At 39.2% G+C, this 17,155-nt stretch overlaps 1 long non-coding RNA gene across 1 annotated transcript; it reads right to left on the minus strand.

Annotated features, from left to right (window-relative positions):
• Positions 1-22: 22 nt before the first annotated feature.
• LOC119899294 lies at positions 23-643 on the minus strand. The gene is made up of 3 exons (XR_005443787.1): positions 575-643; positions 183-264; positions 23-61 (listed from the first exon to the last, which is right to left on the minus strand). It is a non-coding gene; the product is annotated as an uncharacterized LOC119899294 (long non-coding RNA).
• Between the last annotated feature and the right edge of the window lie 16,512 nt (positions 644-17,155).

A 17,155-nucleotide genomic window follows, 5' to 3' on the forward strand; every position in this document is an offset into this window, starting at 1 on the left:
CCTGTGCTGTGTTGTCTGGTCCTCTCCAGGCTCTGTGGTTTGTTTTGAGGACATCTTTCTACTGGAGAGGAGAATAAATGAACAAAAAACAAATCATTACATGACATTACTGAACAACTGAGTGAATCTTAGGTGCATTACTGAATATGATCACCTAAAAACCTGAAAAATGAACTGCTCACCTAATTAATAGGAAGCCACAGAGCAATATGAGAGCCAGAATAATGGCAGTGATTGATCCAGCAGCTGCTGATTTCATTGAACCTGGGAAACAGTACAAAACAAAGGCAGTGTAAAAGCCCTGTGCCAATATATTAGTGGTCCTTCATGCTTGGACAATATCTTATTGTGTGTCTGATTATTTTGCTGGAGCGGAGAATAAAGGAATTTATGTCCCCCAGGTTAAAGAATAATGATCAATTAATGATTGACTTTGTAGTCAAATATCAAATCTTTGGCCATATGTCTTGGACTCTTGAGCACAGCTGTTAACCTTGTGGCGAAGTAGATCACCTGATGATAGAGCCTGCAGGACAGGTGTGTGAACGGGTGTGTATGAAAGTTAATAATTTACCTGCCACAACAGTCAGATGTAAGGTGGAGTTATGACGTCCTCTTCTGTTCTGGGCTTCACAGTAATAATTCCCACTGTGTTCAGCTCTGATGTCAGTGATGGTGAAGTTCTGTCCTGATGCTTTTGGTGAGTCTTCATTCTCCATGTACCAGGTATAATTAGCTGCTGGGTTAGCATCACTGCTGCAGGTCAGAGTCACTGAACTGCCCTCCACTATCTCAGCAGAGGGACTCACTGACACAGAGGGAAGCTTTGGAGCATCTGGAGAAGAACATGTATAGAATATATAGAGAGGAACGTTAATAACACATCATGCATCAGGAGTTGTTATTAATCTGATACCTTATCTACTAATGCTTCACTTGATAAGCTGTAGTTTTCAGCGGCCACTATTTGTAACCAGGTGTATGCTCATACGTGTGCTCCAGCTCATGAGCGAGCAAAACACGAAACACAAACAATTACAATAAAGGTGGAAACACCGGCATGCCAGCTGTGGCTCTGTTAACTACCAGCGCATACAGTGACATCAGACAGCGCAGCAAGCCGGCATATTGGTGCAAAGCAGTGTGACAGCGGCTATAAACAGACAGGGTGACAGCTTCACACAACATGGTGGAAACTCAGGTAAATCCCACTGCAACGTTACAGTAATATTTTTATCAGCCTGAGGTTGAACTAATCCATGCTTGTTACATTATAATGTTACATTGACTGCATTTAGGTGACGTGACATCGTCGGCGTTAGCTGGCCTGCTGCTTTTCAGTAACTAACATTTGTACTATTTGTGTCTCTTCACCAGTGTCAACACAGCTAAATGTATTGGATGATAATGAAACGGTTAGTGAGCTGGACTGAATATTATAATGAGATTGTTGCTGCACTTTATAACAGTTAGACCGCAGTAAGTAACGTTACTGTAGTGAAAGGGTCTTCCACTGTGTTGTTGTCCTGTCCCGTTATGTTGCATTATTGTATATTATGTGGGTCACATAAGTTACAGCGACTGAGAGGTGGAAAAGCGGAGGGAGGAGGGAAAGCTATGTACCAGAGTATTGGTAAAATGACAATAAATCTAAGCTAAGCTGAATTAATGTTATCTAACTTCAGCCAACTAATGCACAACATTACAATATATTTCACATGCTTTGCAGTAATGTTAGATTACCTGTCCAGTTGAATGAAAACCAACTCTGTGTTGGTTTTGTCAGTTTCAAAACAAAGTGGAGGTCTCTCTGTGATTCAAGACTTTCTGATGTTTAACCCGAAGTCGATCTGATTCTCGTTTGGTGTGGCAGCACATAAAACATGATTATTGTTTTTTTTATCCTTAGGTGAAGTTTATGTTGGAGTTTGTGTTTTGCGGGGGGATTGTCGTTTTATGGTGTTAGTGCACTGCATGCTGTTAGCTGCAGTCGGAGAGAGGCTTGAGAGCATGCATGTAGCTACATCCCAACCACATTATATATTATTATATTAAATATAATACTTTGATTGCCATATGCACGTTGAAAGAGTCATTGGTCCCTGCAGTCACTCTTCCTCTCCACACCATGGAGCGATTGGCACAACTAAACTGTGAGAAATAAGGGTCAAAATCTACTATCCTCATTCTGTGCAAAATGTTTAGCCAAAGCTAAAATGAGTTCTCAATAGTATCAGTCAGGCTTACTGAGTCGGTATCTTTGTCCTGGTAGTTAGGTTTATTGCCATTGCTGGGTCTTAGGAAGAAACCTACAGACTATCAGGACATGTAGATCTAATTGTGACCTCAGCACTGTCCATGTTACTCTGTGATTTTTTTTTGTGGTAGAACACAAATCCTAGGAGATGTGTCGCCAAGTGCTTGCTCATGGTGGGAATTGTTGGGTCTCTGTAAATTGTATCACAAAGAGTATGGTCTAGTCCAGCTCTATAATAAGCTGCAACTGAACTTTTGGAATGCATGTTGCTCTACGAAGGTATCTCTTCTTCACCAGGAGGAATGATTAGTGACCAAAAACAAATTTAACGTACAAATGGCATGTGAGTAGGCTTTAGTATTAAGTTAGAATCAAGAAATCTGAAATTATCCTTTAAACCCCCTGTGATGCTACTTTAGAACATGATATTGTTTTTACCAGACCTTTACATCCACTTTCTGTAATTAAACACATTGTATGTGGAAGTGCTTTGCTGATGTTTTGTACTTACACTGGACATCTATGGATACAGATGTGGAGTTGATCTGGCCGTACTCATTCTCAGCCTTGCAGTGGTAGATCCCGCTGTCCTTAGAGCTGATAGAGGTGAAATGATAAATGTCTCCTGGTCCCTGAATCAGAGTTTGGTTCTCCTTGTACCAGGTATAATTAGCTGCTGGGTTAGCATCACTGCTGCAGGTCAGAGTCACTGAACTGCCCTCCACTATCTCAGCAGAGGGACTCACTGACACAGAGGGAAGCTTTGGAGCATCTGGAGGAGAGATGAACATGAATTACTTAAAAATTAGAATAAGTTGCTATTTATTGAAGACTGAACATGGATTTTCTCTTGTTTGTGCTCAGATCCTGCTGCAAAGAGTTTTTGATTTGTTAATAGTTTGCAAATGTTGCTATTTTCACATTACTTTATCCAGCCTCTGTGGTTGCACATATGATTTTCAGATTTACCACTACTAAGATAAAGACCATCTGTCTGTCATGAAAATCTTCAGAAACTGGTGAATCCATTTTAAAATTTTACTATAAAAACACAAAAGTTACCATTCTGTCTCAGTCAAAAACTGTTCAATTAACTAAGATGGAGAGCTATGGGCCATGACGTCATCAATAGAAGTAATAGAGCATCTCAGTAACAAAAACATTAAGACCAAAACATTAGATTCCTTTAGAAATGATGATAAATGGCATGCTACATGCTATTAATTGCCAGCTTGAATTTAAGGCTAAATAACTAAATTTCCCAGTTCCTAAGGAAAGATTGTTTTTGGATTAATCTAAGCTGTCGTCATGTAACCTGAGCTCCCCCAAGTGGATGAAATAAGTATTATATGCCATCATTCTGAAATGCTAACCTTTTAAGGTCTAATTACTGACAACTGTTGCTCAAACTTAGAACGGGTACAACCGTTTCACCATTGAGGTTTGATTGTGGGAAATTATTTGATTATAATAATCGCAAATAGATTCTCTTTTCTTTTTATAGACATATTAAAAGTTTAGAAAGACAGTACCCCGGGAAACCCACATTGAGAAAGTTATAGTTAAATGTAAAAAGGTATTAAATGTGATGAGGTGTTTGGCAGGAGTGGACTGGGGGGCGAGTAGGAAAGCACTGAAGGGGATATATGATGCACTGATTAAATCAGTAAGAGATTATGGTTGCATAGCATACAGAGATGCAGCTAGGACCACATTGGCCAAGTTGGATGTTGTACAAACACAAGCGCTGAGAACATTACCAGCAGTGGCGATGCTGGTAGAAATGGGTGAGATGCCTCTGCAATTAAGAAGGGAACAGCTGGAAGCCAACTATTGGGCAAACCTCCAAGGACAGGGGAGGTCTCACCCCACAAGCGCAGTTATGCAGGTATGGTGGGAGCATGAAAGGGTTAAAAATCACAGTTTTGGATGGGTGGGAGATGCTATTGGGAAAGAGATGGGACTTAAGGGAAAGGAATTTTGCCCAACAGTTCCGCTGCCAGTCAGACAACCTTGGCTCCTTTTGCAGACTAGTGTGGACCTAGAGATTTTAAATAGCCACTCAAGGAGTAGAGCGGGGGTGGATGTATGCCAGATATTTTGTGATAGGATGAATGACAAGTATAGTGACTATTTGGTCATATTCACTGATGGGTCTAAAGACCCTGAGTCTGGACAAGCTGGATCTGCTTTCAGTGTACCAAAGATGGGAGTAAAGATGCAGAAGAGAGTCTCTGATAATTTATCAGTATTCACCATGGAGTTGGTGGCTGTTTGGTTGGCATTGCAGTGGATAGAGGAAGTTACACCAGCAAAAGTTGTCATATGCTCAGACTCTAGTGCAGTTCTAAAGAGTATGCAATCGTTTAAGTCACAAGCAAGACAGGACATAGTATATGAAGTACTGGAACTTTACTCACAGATATGTCAGATGGGGGTAAGGGTAAAGGTTACATGGGTTCCAGCACATGTGGGGGTGAAGGGTAATGAAACTGTAGATAGATTGGCAAAACAAGCCAGTAAACGGGAAGCTGTTGAAATAGCAATTTCAATAAGTAAAGCAGAAGCCAAAGCACTAATCAGGTCAAAAATTAATAAAAAGTGGCAGGTACACTGGGATGCAGGGGAGAAAGGGAGGCATTTATATAACATTCAACAAAAGGTTGGGACAGAAAGTATCACTGAAAGGAAACGAAAGGAGGAAATCATCTTCACTAGGTTAAGAATAGGACACTGTGGGTTAAGTAGGTACTTACATATTATGGATAAGCACCTATCAGGTAGGTGTGAATTTTGTGATAATATTGAATCTGTGGCAAGGGAATTGACTTACGGAAGTGCTGGGGAAGTCATTAAATGATATGAGTACACTGTTATTTCGATTCTTAAAGGAAACTAGACTGGCAGAAAGGATAAAAGTTAAATTTTTTGTTTGTTTCAGTTTTTGTTTTGATGATTTATTTATTTATCTCCGGCCCACACTCCAGTACAGTAGGTGGCGGTAATGCACCAATAATGTTCGTTAAACAACGAAGAAGAAGAAGAAGTGCTCGCTCTCTTCCTCTCTGCTCTCTGCCAACCTCGTCTGCCCGGTTTGTTCCAGGCTCTTTAATGGCGCTTCGGCACGCGCCGGCTTGCCCCTCCCGGCAACGCCCTAAGAATTCAACCAGCGCAACAAAGTCTTTGTTTCGCTTGAAGCTACACACGCGAAAGTGCCGCGACATCGATTTGTCCCTCAGTTCCAGCAACTTTACTTGTTTTATTTTCTTTCTTTTGTTTTGTTAAAGTTATCAGTCCGTTAAATTACACTAGTTTAATTCAAGAACGACCGAGTTCCCTTTTAAGCTTTTTCGTCAAGCTAACTTCTCCGAGGTCAGACCAAGGCACGTGGTCTCGCCAAGGACATCTGAAGAACAGCCAAATTGCCAGTCGGAGGACAGCCAACCCTTGAGGGTTTTTCTTCAATCAGACACGGAAAACCTTGGAGAATTCCCTAGCAAAAAGCCAGGATCGGGCAGCTAGCGTGGGACCCGTGCAACAGGCCAAGGCAGGCCGCCGACAAGCAGTAAGACCAAACAAAGCATTCTGTGGTCAGGGATGTCCCATAATGTTAATATTGTCTTTTTAACTCCTAAACTCATAGCTTACTTTCATTAGTTCTCCTCTGCCATATGAGTCAAATCCTCCCACAATCGAATCTCCATTCTCATTGTTTAGCCATTGTTTATTTCTCTGATGTATTTAACCACACTTTTATATCGCTTTAGTTAGATAATAAATTCACTGTAACCAAGGAGTTCAAGTCCCTGCCAAGAGAATTTACCCTTCAGATATGAGACTGACTGACTGATTTAAGATAATTGAGCGATTATTAACTAACTGATCACAACTCTGGTGGTGCCCCGCGAAACGAGAGATTTATAGATTAATATTTTCTGAATGTTAAAATTCATAATTGGGTATTCTCATAAATGTATTAAAATTCATATGTAGTTTAGACATGCTACAAAACGTAGCAACAACATATTTTATCATTAAAAAATTATTTTTCCATTTAAAAAAAAAACACATTGTTATTTCACAACATGCATCTGAATATTGCTTTCCTACCATTAGTAGATTTTTATTTCTATAAATAATGCTGCTGTGTGTACATTAACAGCTAAAAGACTCCAATATGGCTATGTATGAAATTGTAATTTGTATTTTAATGTTTTTTTCCTGACACAGTGGAATAAACTCACACACTGAAGGAGAGGGAAATCCTCACGTCCTTTAAGAGCACAGGAGATGATGTCTCCAGGATAAAACTGATGTTTATAAGAAGATGTCTCCACGCTTTCCATTTTCTGTCCATTCTTGAACCAGACGTGGAAGGACGATCAGGAAGACGACAGCTGCTGTGACAAAGCAGCTCTGCCTCAGTATAATTCTTGTAGACTGTTGATCTGATCACCTGAACCTGGAGATCTGGGAAGAAAAAACAGAAAAACTTGATCTTTATGTGGATCTGAATCACACACAGACAGACACAGAGATATAAACAATAGAACATTATGACAATCATGTAATGAGTTAATCACACATACAATTATTTCCATCAGGATCACTATTCAGCACATTCACGTGTCATCAGATAGTTTAAATGTGCTGTTACAGTTTGTGTTCATCAGTACCTGTGACAGTCAGAGTTGTACCAGGTAAACTACTCCTCCATTCAAAGCTCCATGTGTTGAATTTGAAGTGATACTCAGCTGAGTCGCTCTCTCTCAGGTCAGTGATTCTCAGAGTGGAGCGTCCTCTCTCTGTTTCAAGGACCTGAACACGACCTGCATGCTGGGAGTCTTTACTAAGGTCCTCAGGCTGTGAGGGATTCTGCCACTGAAGACTACGTTCAGGACTGAACCAGAATTTAGATCTGATATGTGGAATAACTGTTGTAAGTACAAGAAATGTCCACTGATGAGCCTTTGAAGGCACAGATGCTTCTGTCAGTGTAAGTCACTCTGTTGCAGGTTTGATCATGGACACCTGAAAGATAAAAACATATGACCATTTTTAAACCAGAGCTATAGTAAAGAATCACAGTGAGGGTCTCCTTATTAAAAATACATGTAGTTATACAGCTCCACCAGATGGTGTTGTGTGAGTGGAAGATTGAGCAGTAAACTCACACACTGAAGGAGAGGGGAAACCCTCATGTCCTTTCACAGCACAGGAATAACTGTCTGGATAATAGAAGTAGTCTGAATAAGAAAAAGATGTTTCTGTCTGAATTTTCTGTCCATTCTTGAACCAGACGTAGGAAGGATGATCAGGTAGACGACAACTGCTGTTACAAAGCAGCTCTGCCCAGGTTGAATATGTGTTGACTGTTGATCTGATCACCTGAACCTGGAGATCTGGATCTGTAAAAAAAAAAAAATTGAAATATTTGTTCAATGTGGTCCTGAATCACACACAGACATAAACAGAAATATAAACAATAAATTTTTATGACAATTATGTAATGAGTTAATCACACATACAATTATTTCCCATTAGGATCACTATTCAGCACATTCACGTGTCATCAGATAGTTTAAATGTGCTGTTACAGTTTGTGTTCATCAGTACCTGTGACAGTCAGAGTTGTACCAGGTAAACTACTCCTCCATTCAAAGCTTCCTGTTGTGAATTTGAAGTGATACTCAGCTGAGTCGCTCTCTCTCAGGTCAGTGATTCTCAGAGTGGAGCGTCCTCTCTCTGTTTCAAGGACCTGAACACGACCTGCATACTGGGAGTCTTCACTAAGGTCCTCAGGCTGTGAGGGATTCTGCCACTGAAGACTACGTTCAGGACTGAACCAGAATTTAGATCTGATATCTGTGTAATAACTGTTGTAAGTACAAGAAATGTCCACTGATGAGCCTTTGAAGGCACAGATGCTTCTGTCGGTGTAAGTCACTCTGTTGCATGAATGACCATGGCCACCTGAAAATGAAATATTTTTGGACCATTTTTAAACCAGAGTTGGTGAGGAGTCATAATGGGAGTCTCCTTATCAAAAAATACATGTAGTTATACAGCTCCACCAGATAGTGATATGTTAGTGGGAAACTGAGGAGTAAACTCACACACTGAAGGAGAGGGGAAACCCTCCAGTCCTTTCACAGCACAGGAATAACTGTCTGCAGGAGAAATGTCATCTGAATAAGATGTTTCTTTCAGAAATGTTTGTCCATTCTTGAACCAGACGTAGGAAGGACGATCAGGTAGACGACAGCTGCTGTGACACTTCAGCTTTTGGTTGATGAGCTGCACATGGAGATCTGGATTTGTGATGAAGCAACAGGAATATTATTTTAGACAAAACTATCAACATACACACACAAAAATACATAGACACAACACAGTTATATTACTGTTTCCTAGATGTTAAACATTTGAAAAAAATTTAGATATGAACAAAAATGTTACCTCTGACAGACAAAGTGACTCCAGGTGAACCAGTAAATCTTCCACTGGTTGGTTTGTTATGAACCTGAACTTGTACTCAGCTGAGTCGCTCTCTCTCAGGTCTGTGATTCTCAGAATGCAGATGTTGTTAGAACAACTGTTCTGCAAACGACCTGCGTATCTTGAGTCTCTTTTCAGATCCACATGTACATATCCATTCATTTGAGTAAACCAGAATGTTTCCTCAACTGTAGTATCACGGTCATTTATTCCGGATGGGTATGTGTAGGTGCAGCTTATTTCCACTGTTGATCCTTTTAAGGCACAGATCTGAGTAGAGGTGTAAGTCACTCCCCAGCCATCCTGACCCTGTATCACTGTAACACAGAGCACATCAGAAAATACAGTCAGACTCAAACATTAGGAGACAGACTTTCATTTGTTGTAGTGGTTTTTCAGTATGTAAAGCTACACTTCCTAAACTAATTTGGCTTCAGTGTCATCCTACCTAAAAGCAAGAGTGTGGAACTTACTAGTGAACGTCTTTTACATTTAAGTCCTTACCAAACGAGTTAGTTATGCTGATTAAGCTTATCACGCCAGCTACATCTATTTGTTTCCAGTGTACCAAAGTTTTTGAATATGGTGTCTGTGGCGGCGTCTCCTCGCTGGCGAACCGGTAGTTTTATACCAACCAGCAATGATTAGTGTTCCAGACTTACATGTGGGAGCAACTCTGGCAACAGCAGCAAGTCAGTATGGCAGAACGTAAATATATACTGTGTGTCAGAAGTGTCAAAATTTCCACACTGCAAGAGGATGTCAGTTTGAACAAGACTGTACTTAGAATATTATTCTATCTAGAACTGAATGTAAGATTTATTGAGTATCACACGTTTTCTTATGTTTTAACTTATTTGTTGGGGAATGTTTGTTTTAAAAATGGGAAAATGGGAAAAAAACTTTCAAATTACTTCTGGTTTATGCCAAAGTGAACAGAGCTATTGAGAAGTCTACAAATCATTCAGTTTTACATGAGAATATATAACGCAAAGTCAAAGATGTACATGTGACAGGCACATCATAAAGAGGGGGCAGTGGAGGAACAGCCGTGTATTTAAACTGTGTACTTACTGAACAGGATAAAAAAACATGAAATATTAGAGGGGTGTGATGCATTAAAATAGCGTCTGCTTTGCTCTGTTGCTTTCCTCCTCAGAGTGTAAATGGAAAATCTAGAGAAATGCAGAACATTGAGGCGTGGGAAACTACTGCGATATGTAGATAACAAAAATATCTATTCTAGGAGAGAAATAGTCACAAGTACTGAGGAATTGTGGCTGATTCTCATGTTTGTTTTAAAGGTGGAATTTAAAATTATAGCCGTGTTCAGGATATAGACATATTAGGTACATTTTTAAGTCAAACACAAACACACAAGATCAAGAATTTGCAGCGTCTGGCAGTGAATCTGACATATTCAATAGTATCTGGAATATGATTTAATTTAACGCTCCCTTCATTTTACTGTTGTTTTATTGTTGTAGTGTTTGCAGGTGGATAAGTAGCAGGGACATATCCTTTGCAGCTGGAGGCTTCATTAGTCACCAGCTAGTCAGTAAGTGTGAATAACAGTTAGAGCTGGCAGGTAGTGTACAGTGGGAGACTTTTACTGAGATCAGCTGTCTGCTGCTGCTGGAAACAAGGTTGACGAGAGTCTTCTGTGGAGCTGAGGGGAACTGCAGATTCAGGTGATAATTCTCTGTGGTTTTATCACTACAAGCTACATCTTTTACATTATACAGTTAATTGACCCATTACTATTAGTGCAACTTTAAGTTTTGTTATCCGCCTTTCTTGTGACATGAAAGACGATACTGACTCATGTTATTTTCATGTTATGTTTCCTGTATTTATTATGCCATCTGAGCTGACAGCCTCTAAATGTACTCTTATGCATATAAAAGTTCACAGTTCCACTGAGCAATGAATTTTATTTATAACAGTTGTTTATAGAACTTTTTTATTTGTTTGTATTTCTTACTTCTATCCAGACAGATATAATTTACTGTCTTTAATGGTGAACAATATTTCAGTTTATAAAGTTTACATTGTTATGATAAGATAAATAGAGATGCTGCTGGTGGGGAAAAAAAAAAAAAAAACTCTCTGTTGGTCGTTTTGTGAAGACTTGAGTTTAGAGAAAGAGAAATGAATATCTGGTGATTCAGTGATAACACACATCAGATCGTTTTATTTACTAAATACCTGCTTTCCTCTGATTTTGTGTGCTAACAGCCTCACATTATAAATGGAGATGTACAGTACCTTGTACAGAGAGGAGAAGCACAACAAATCCACTCGCTGCTGCTGTTAAACTCATAGCTGCTCCTTACGTCTGTTAAGTCACATCAGCAGGTAGATCAGATACATGAGAAATCCTGTATGTCAGTTAGTCACAACAAAGCTGTCTTTGAAGACAGTTTGTCTCTACAGTTGTAATAAACAGACATCAAAGTGTTAAAACTGCCCTGACTTCCTTCCTCTTTACATCATTAATATGCAGGAACAGACAAAAGCCTGTAAATCCCCAAGTAGAAAGGAAGAAATGATTCTCACTGTTGATGATGTGGCCTGGTAGTGCCTCTAACTCTTTTCTTGAGAAGACAGTTCAAGGGGGGGGGACAAAAAAATTGAATCACTCTATTGTTCCCTTTTTTTAACCTTAGACAACCCAGGTCTAATTTATTTACAGCCCCTGTCCATACAGTATAATGAGTCTTTTGCATAAACTAAAAATGTAACAGTGAAAGTGGGTTATGGGTATTGAGAGAGGTAAGCTGTTCATTGTTTATAGCTACTGTTGTCTGACAGTTGAGGACCTTAGGCCTTTCTCATTTTTCAGTTTGTACATCTTCAATTCCATACCTTGCCTTGTGTCATAGGGCTCTTCTCATTTCTTTATTTGGTGCATGTCACATTCTGCCTGTCAGCCATGTTTTAGTTTTGCCCTCTGTGAGTTTTTGTTATACTTGATCAGTTCAGTATCTGTTATTTAGTATGTTGTTTAAGGGTTCAGTCCGGTCTGTTAATGTCATTGTAAGCTCTGCTTGATTTGTTATCCCTTTGATTATTATCTCTCTGTGTTTATCTGTTCAGTTATTTTAGTCTGTGGTTGAGTTGTCAGTGTTGTCCTGTTGCCTTGACGTCCTTAGCCACTCTGTGTCATTAGTTCATTCCCCGTTTGTGTTGTTGTGTTAAACTCCCTGTTTCTGTCCTGTTTAGTTAAACCTTAGCAGTTGGTCCATGTTTTCTGTTTGTGGTTTTGTTCCCTGGTCTTGTGTTCTCTGTTTAGTCTTGTGTATTCCCTTGTTCATCTAATGGTTCTGTTTAGCTCTGCATCTCAGCCCTGTGTCCTAGTTGTGTCTCAGTTCATGTCTTAGTGTTTACTTTTGGTCTGTGTACTTGTGTATTCTGGGTTAACTGTCTCTCTCTGCCTGCCTCTCTGTTACCCTCTGTTGTCTCTGCCTGCCTGTCTCTCTGTTTTCCTGCTGTCTCTCTGCCTCCCTCATTTACCTGATCCCAGTCACCTGTGTTGCTCCCTCCCAGCTCTTAACCCATGTGTGCATATATACTTGTTTGTTCCCTCAGTCCGTGTCCGGTCATTGTATTGTCATGTGTAGTGTGTTACACTCAGTCGTGTGTTTGGAGGAGTGTTCTGTCTTATTCTGGATTACCTGCCTGTTTTGGACCTAGTTCCAGTGCTGTATGTGTGGATTTGGCTTTACACCCAATGTTTCAGTAAGTCTTAGATTTTTCAATAATTTATTTACATACAAAAAGGTACAAAATATATGAAAATGACAATTGATACAGATTACATAAAGTTATAAATTAAAGAAAATGAGAAAGAAGGGAAAAATAGAATTGTAGATCTACTTTGTTTTTGTTTTTTTGTCAATTTAGAGTTTTATCCTCTCATTCAGAACCTAGACAAAAATCCTTAAGATTACTCAAAGACCCTCAAATTCACTTGGATTATCTTACACTATATATATATATATATATATATATATATATATATATATATATATATATATATATATATATATATATATATATATATATATATATATATATATATATATATATATATATATATATATATATAATCTCTATCATTGGACTTTAAACTTAACATTATATTGATATTACTTTATTGAATTCTTAATTCCTAATTCTTAAAAAGAGATTACTAACCCAATTTTGTGTCATCACACTTTTCTGGTGTCCTAGGTTCTTTCCTGTGTTATTAAAGCATAACAAAACAAGTCATTAATCTGATAGCCCCTTGAGTACGTTTCGTTACATGTAGCTGTGAGGCTACACGGAGTTTCAGAGTCTGGACCCAAACGCAGACACGGAAAACGGAAGAAATGCAGTTGGTGAGATTTATTGGAACAAACAGGTGAAACTTATAAGTCTTGAGATTGTGGCAGTCCAAATACACACAGGGAGCAGCAACTGAAAACGAGTGGAGTCCTTAAAAGGTAACATCCAAAAGATGAAACAGCTACTCTAAAAAGTGGGAACACACGAGAGACATGGATCTGACTACTACAATGAACCAGCCCTGAGTGAAGGAAGCAAACCACTTAAATGCAGGTGAGGGAGAAACTAATCACACACACGTGAAAACACTAGACAATCAGTAAGACCACAGGAAGTAAAACAAGACAACGACACTGGAGGTAGGCATCTACAAACTAAAACAGGAAATACTCAAAACACACACACACACCACACCAGTACCATGACACAAACTTTCTAAACTTTGATGGCACATGGTTTCCACAAAAAAATCAAAGACATAGCAATTTTGGCAAAACGGTATAATTTGTTTGTTCTCTTAACATGAAATATTCCAAAGGTACATATACACTCAGTATAACTATTTTGTGATAACTTGTGATTACATTAAACCCTTAAACTTCCATGTTCAACTTATAGCTCACGTTTTTTGGTAACAACAACCAATGAAAATCTTTTTGGCAGTAGCTGTTAAAAGAAAGGTCCCTTAGCGGTGTACATGACAGGAAACATCTGTACCCTGACGCCTTAATTATCTTTTCCCTACCTCATGACTGTTATTTATATATGATTTCTCTGCACATAGGCCTTAAATTCCCGATAAGAAGGTACAAAGGGAGAAATGAGAAAGGCCTCATGATTTCCTTTCTTGCATCTTTTCTTTCGAGTTGGAGAGAGAGACACAAGGAAAGTGTTATTTTTTTTCCCCCAACAACCTTCAGACAACTCTGATTGGCTAGTACTCATTTCCTCAGTTGATTAGATTGATTGAGGTTAGGATGGAGTAGGCCCAATGGGGTAAGCCAGAGACCGAACAGTAAAGCTGACCAAAGCCTGTCCAGCATAGTATAGAGCAGGCAGGTAAAATATTAGGAATTCTCATTAAATGATGACGTTAATATCATAATACTATGTCTTTTTTTTTTTTTTTTCTTGAAATGTCAAAACACCCATATGTGGGATAGATCTTGAATGCACCACTCCCTGAATAAAACAGAAAGTCGGTTAAATGCAGTGAGGAATGCACAGACCTGTATATTGGGGAGACTAAACAACCACTACACAAACGCATGGCTCAACACTGAAGGGCCAACTCCTCAGGTCAAGACTCTGCAGTCTACTTGCATCTGAAGGACAGAGGACACTCCAGGAACACTAACGAACCAGCGGTATCGATGACCCTGGCAAATGACCCCACTGAGGTTAAATAGCTGAGTTTCCCTGCCAGTCAGTCAGAACTGAAGAAGTCCTTTGGATGAGGGACGAAACAGTGCTAACCACTGCATCACCATGCCACCCGAGTTTGATTTTTTGTCGACAAAAATAATTCATTTTGTAAGTATAACAAGGACTGTTTACAATACATATTTGGGGAGGTGATGCAAGTACAAATGTGATACTGTAATAAAGAACATTTTTGACAATTTGAGCTTTCAAGAGTTAGATAAGAAGACTAGCAAAAGGCCAACTTGTATTTTGTTGTTTAACTATACAAGAACTAAAGTGTAAAAACAATAAATCAAATGGTGAACTTCTTTTGTAGCATGTCGTTATATCACTCCTTTGTTAACTTTCAATCAGAATTTTATCAGACGGTAGATAAATCACTTGGTCTGTTGATGTTTTGTACTTACACTGGACATTAATAAATACAGGTGTAGATTTGATCTGCGGTTACTCATTCTCAGACTTGCAGTAGTAGAATGAAATAATAACTTCCTTCTGGTCCTTGTACCAGGTGTATTTAGCTGCTGGGTTAGCATCACTGCTGCAGGTCAGAGTCACTGAACTGCCCTCCACTATCTCAGCAGAGGGACTCACTGACACAGAGGGAAGCTTTGGAGCATCTGAAGTTGAAGATATGAACATACTTAAAGAAGAGAATAACATAGAACATTTGAATTGTTAATTAATAACATCTAGATTATTTCTACCATAAATAACCTGTTCTTTTAGTTATTTTTAATTTAATCATGGCCTGATCACTCCCTGTCCAGAGAGCTGATCCCAGAACTGCATCTGCTGTGACACTCCAGCTCTGCCTCGGTAAAAGACTGGTGAACTGTGACTCTGGTCACCTGCACCTGCAGAGCTGTATAGTAGAGGAAGAAACAATATTATTCTAATAAGCACAGGCACATAATTAATACAACAGTCACAATTCTTGAGTTGAGCTTTAGTAATTGAATTCAAATGTCAAGTGAAAATTTTATCAACTGCACATACTCATAATTAGTTATTAGTAGTATTTTAAAATGTACTGTGTTGGTTAATATACATCTGTTTGTGTTCATCAGTACCTGTGACAGTCAGAGTTGTACCAGGTAAACTACTCCTCCATTCAAAGCTTCCTGCTGTGAATTTGAAGTGATCAGCAGTATTACAACTAAATACCATACTGAAGTAACATACAGCAGATTTTTGTTTTGGGATGGCATTTGTGGTCCTGTAGAGGTCAGTGGTCAAAATATAGTACAGACACACAGGTGCAATTTGAGTTCCACTGGAGTTGCCCAATTTACAGATTTTTTCTTGCTTACACATGATCAACGGTTAGCTCTCATGTTTCAGAGAACAACTAATGCCAACTTGGCGAAAGAAGTGGAGCCTGAAGAGTAGTAGAGGAGAGGGGCAAGCAAGAGGAGGACCAAGACCATGGCAAAGAGCAAATGTCCGTTGTCCTATGAGATTTGGGCCACTTAGATTGACCACATAGTCAGTCAGATGAAAGTCCAATTAAACCTGAGTTACTTCCCTGTGAAAGAGAGACTTTTTACACTTGCATGTTAGGTTAATGTCTACCCTTGACCAAAACCTTGGCTTAGAGCTGGAGTTGGTCTGCAGGCACTGCACAGTGGCTGTCCACTGCTCCTAATACTTAGGATGTGTCAAATGTGTGACAAATAATCATTAACATTACGATGGTTACCATTAACACTATTATAAATATCTGTACCATTTTTCATTTAGTCTATAGCAACATTACCTTCACTGTGTGTACCTCTGTGTGTATATTGTGTAGGCTGCCTCCCTCCCTACATCTCTCTCTCTCTCTCTCCTTACATCTCTCTCTCTCTCTCTCTCTCTCTCCTTACCTCTCTCTCTCTCTCTCTCTCTCTCTCTCTCTCTCCTTACATCTCTCTCTCTCTCTCCTTACATCTATCTCACCCCAACCGGTGGAGGCAGATGGCCGCCCACCCTGAGCCATGGTTCTGCTCGAGGTTTCTGCCTCTTAAAAGGAAGTTTTTCCTTGCCTCTGTCGCCTAGTGCTTGCTCTTGGTGGGAACTGTTGGGCTTCTGTAAATATCATCACAGAGTACGGTCTAGACCTGCTCTTTTATGAAAAGCGCTGTGAGATAACTGTTGTTGTGATTTGGCGCTATAAAATAAAATTGAATTGAATTGAATTGAAATGCAGAGAATGAACTTCACTATGTGTTGTACTGGGTATGATTGTTTGTGACATTAAACCTGATATGATGGATTTGACATACTCAATACTGTTGGTGCAAAAAATGCAGTGACATTAAACCAAATTCACACTCAAGTCATTGAAGATCAGACGTTTCCAACACACTAAAACCAACAAAGAAATACCAAGTATTGAGACACATGGTGTATAGTGTCATATTTACCAACAGGAAGCAACAGTAGACATGTACCTAAATAAGTACAACACAATTACAACACACTTGTGTCTATAATGCTGATTTGCTATACTAAACACAATGTATCACTTTTCTTAACACAGTGTTTATCAATTATTTACATGTTTTCTTGGGGAACAAAGTATAATATCAATCAGTCAATCACTTTATCTGTCGCATGTAATCATAAAGGTACAATCACAGAGAAGTGGAATCCCCAATA

Source organism: Micropterus salmoides, unplaced genomic scaffold (assembly GCF_014851395.1).
Source record: "Micropterus salmoides isolate LMB-PRFRI ecotype aquatic unplaced genomic scaffold, ASM1485139v1 Ms_hic_scaffold_1, whole genome shotgun sequence".
Lineage (NCBI taxonomy): Eukaryota > Metazoa > Chordata > Actinopteri > Centrarchiformes > Centrarchidae > Micropterus > Micropterus salmoides.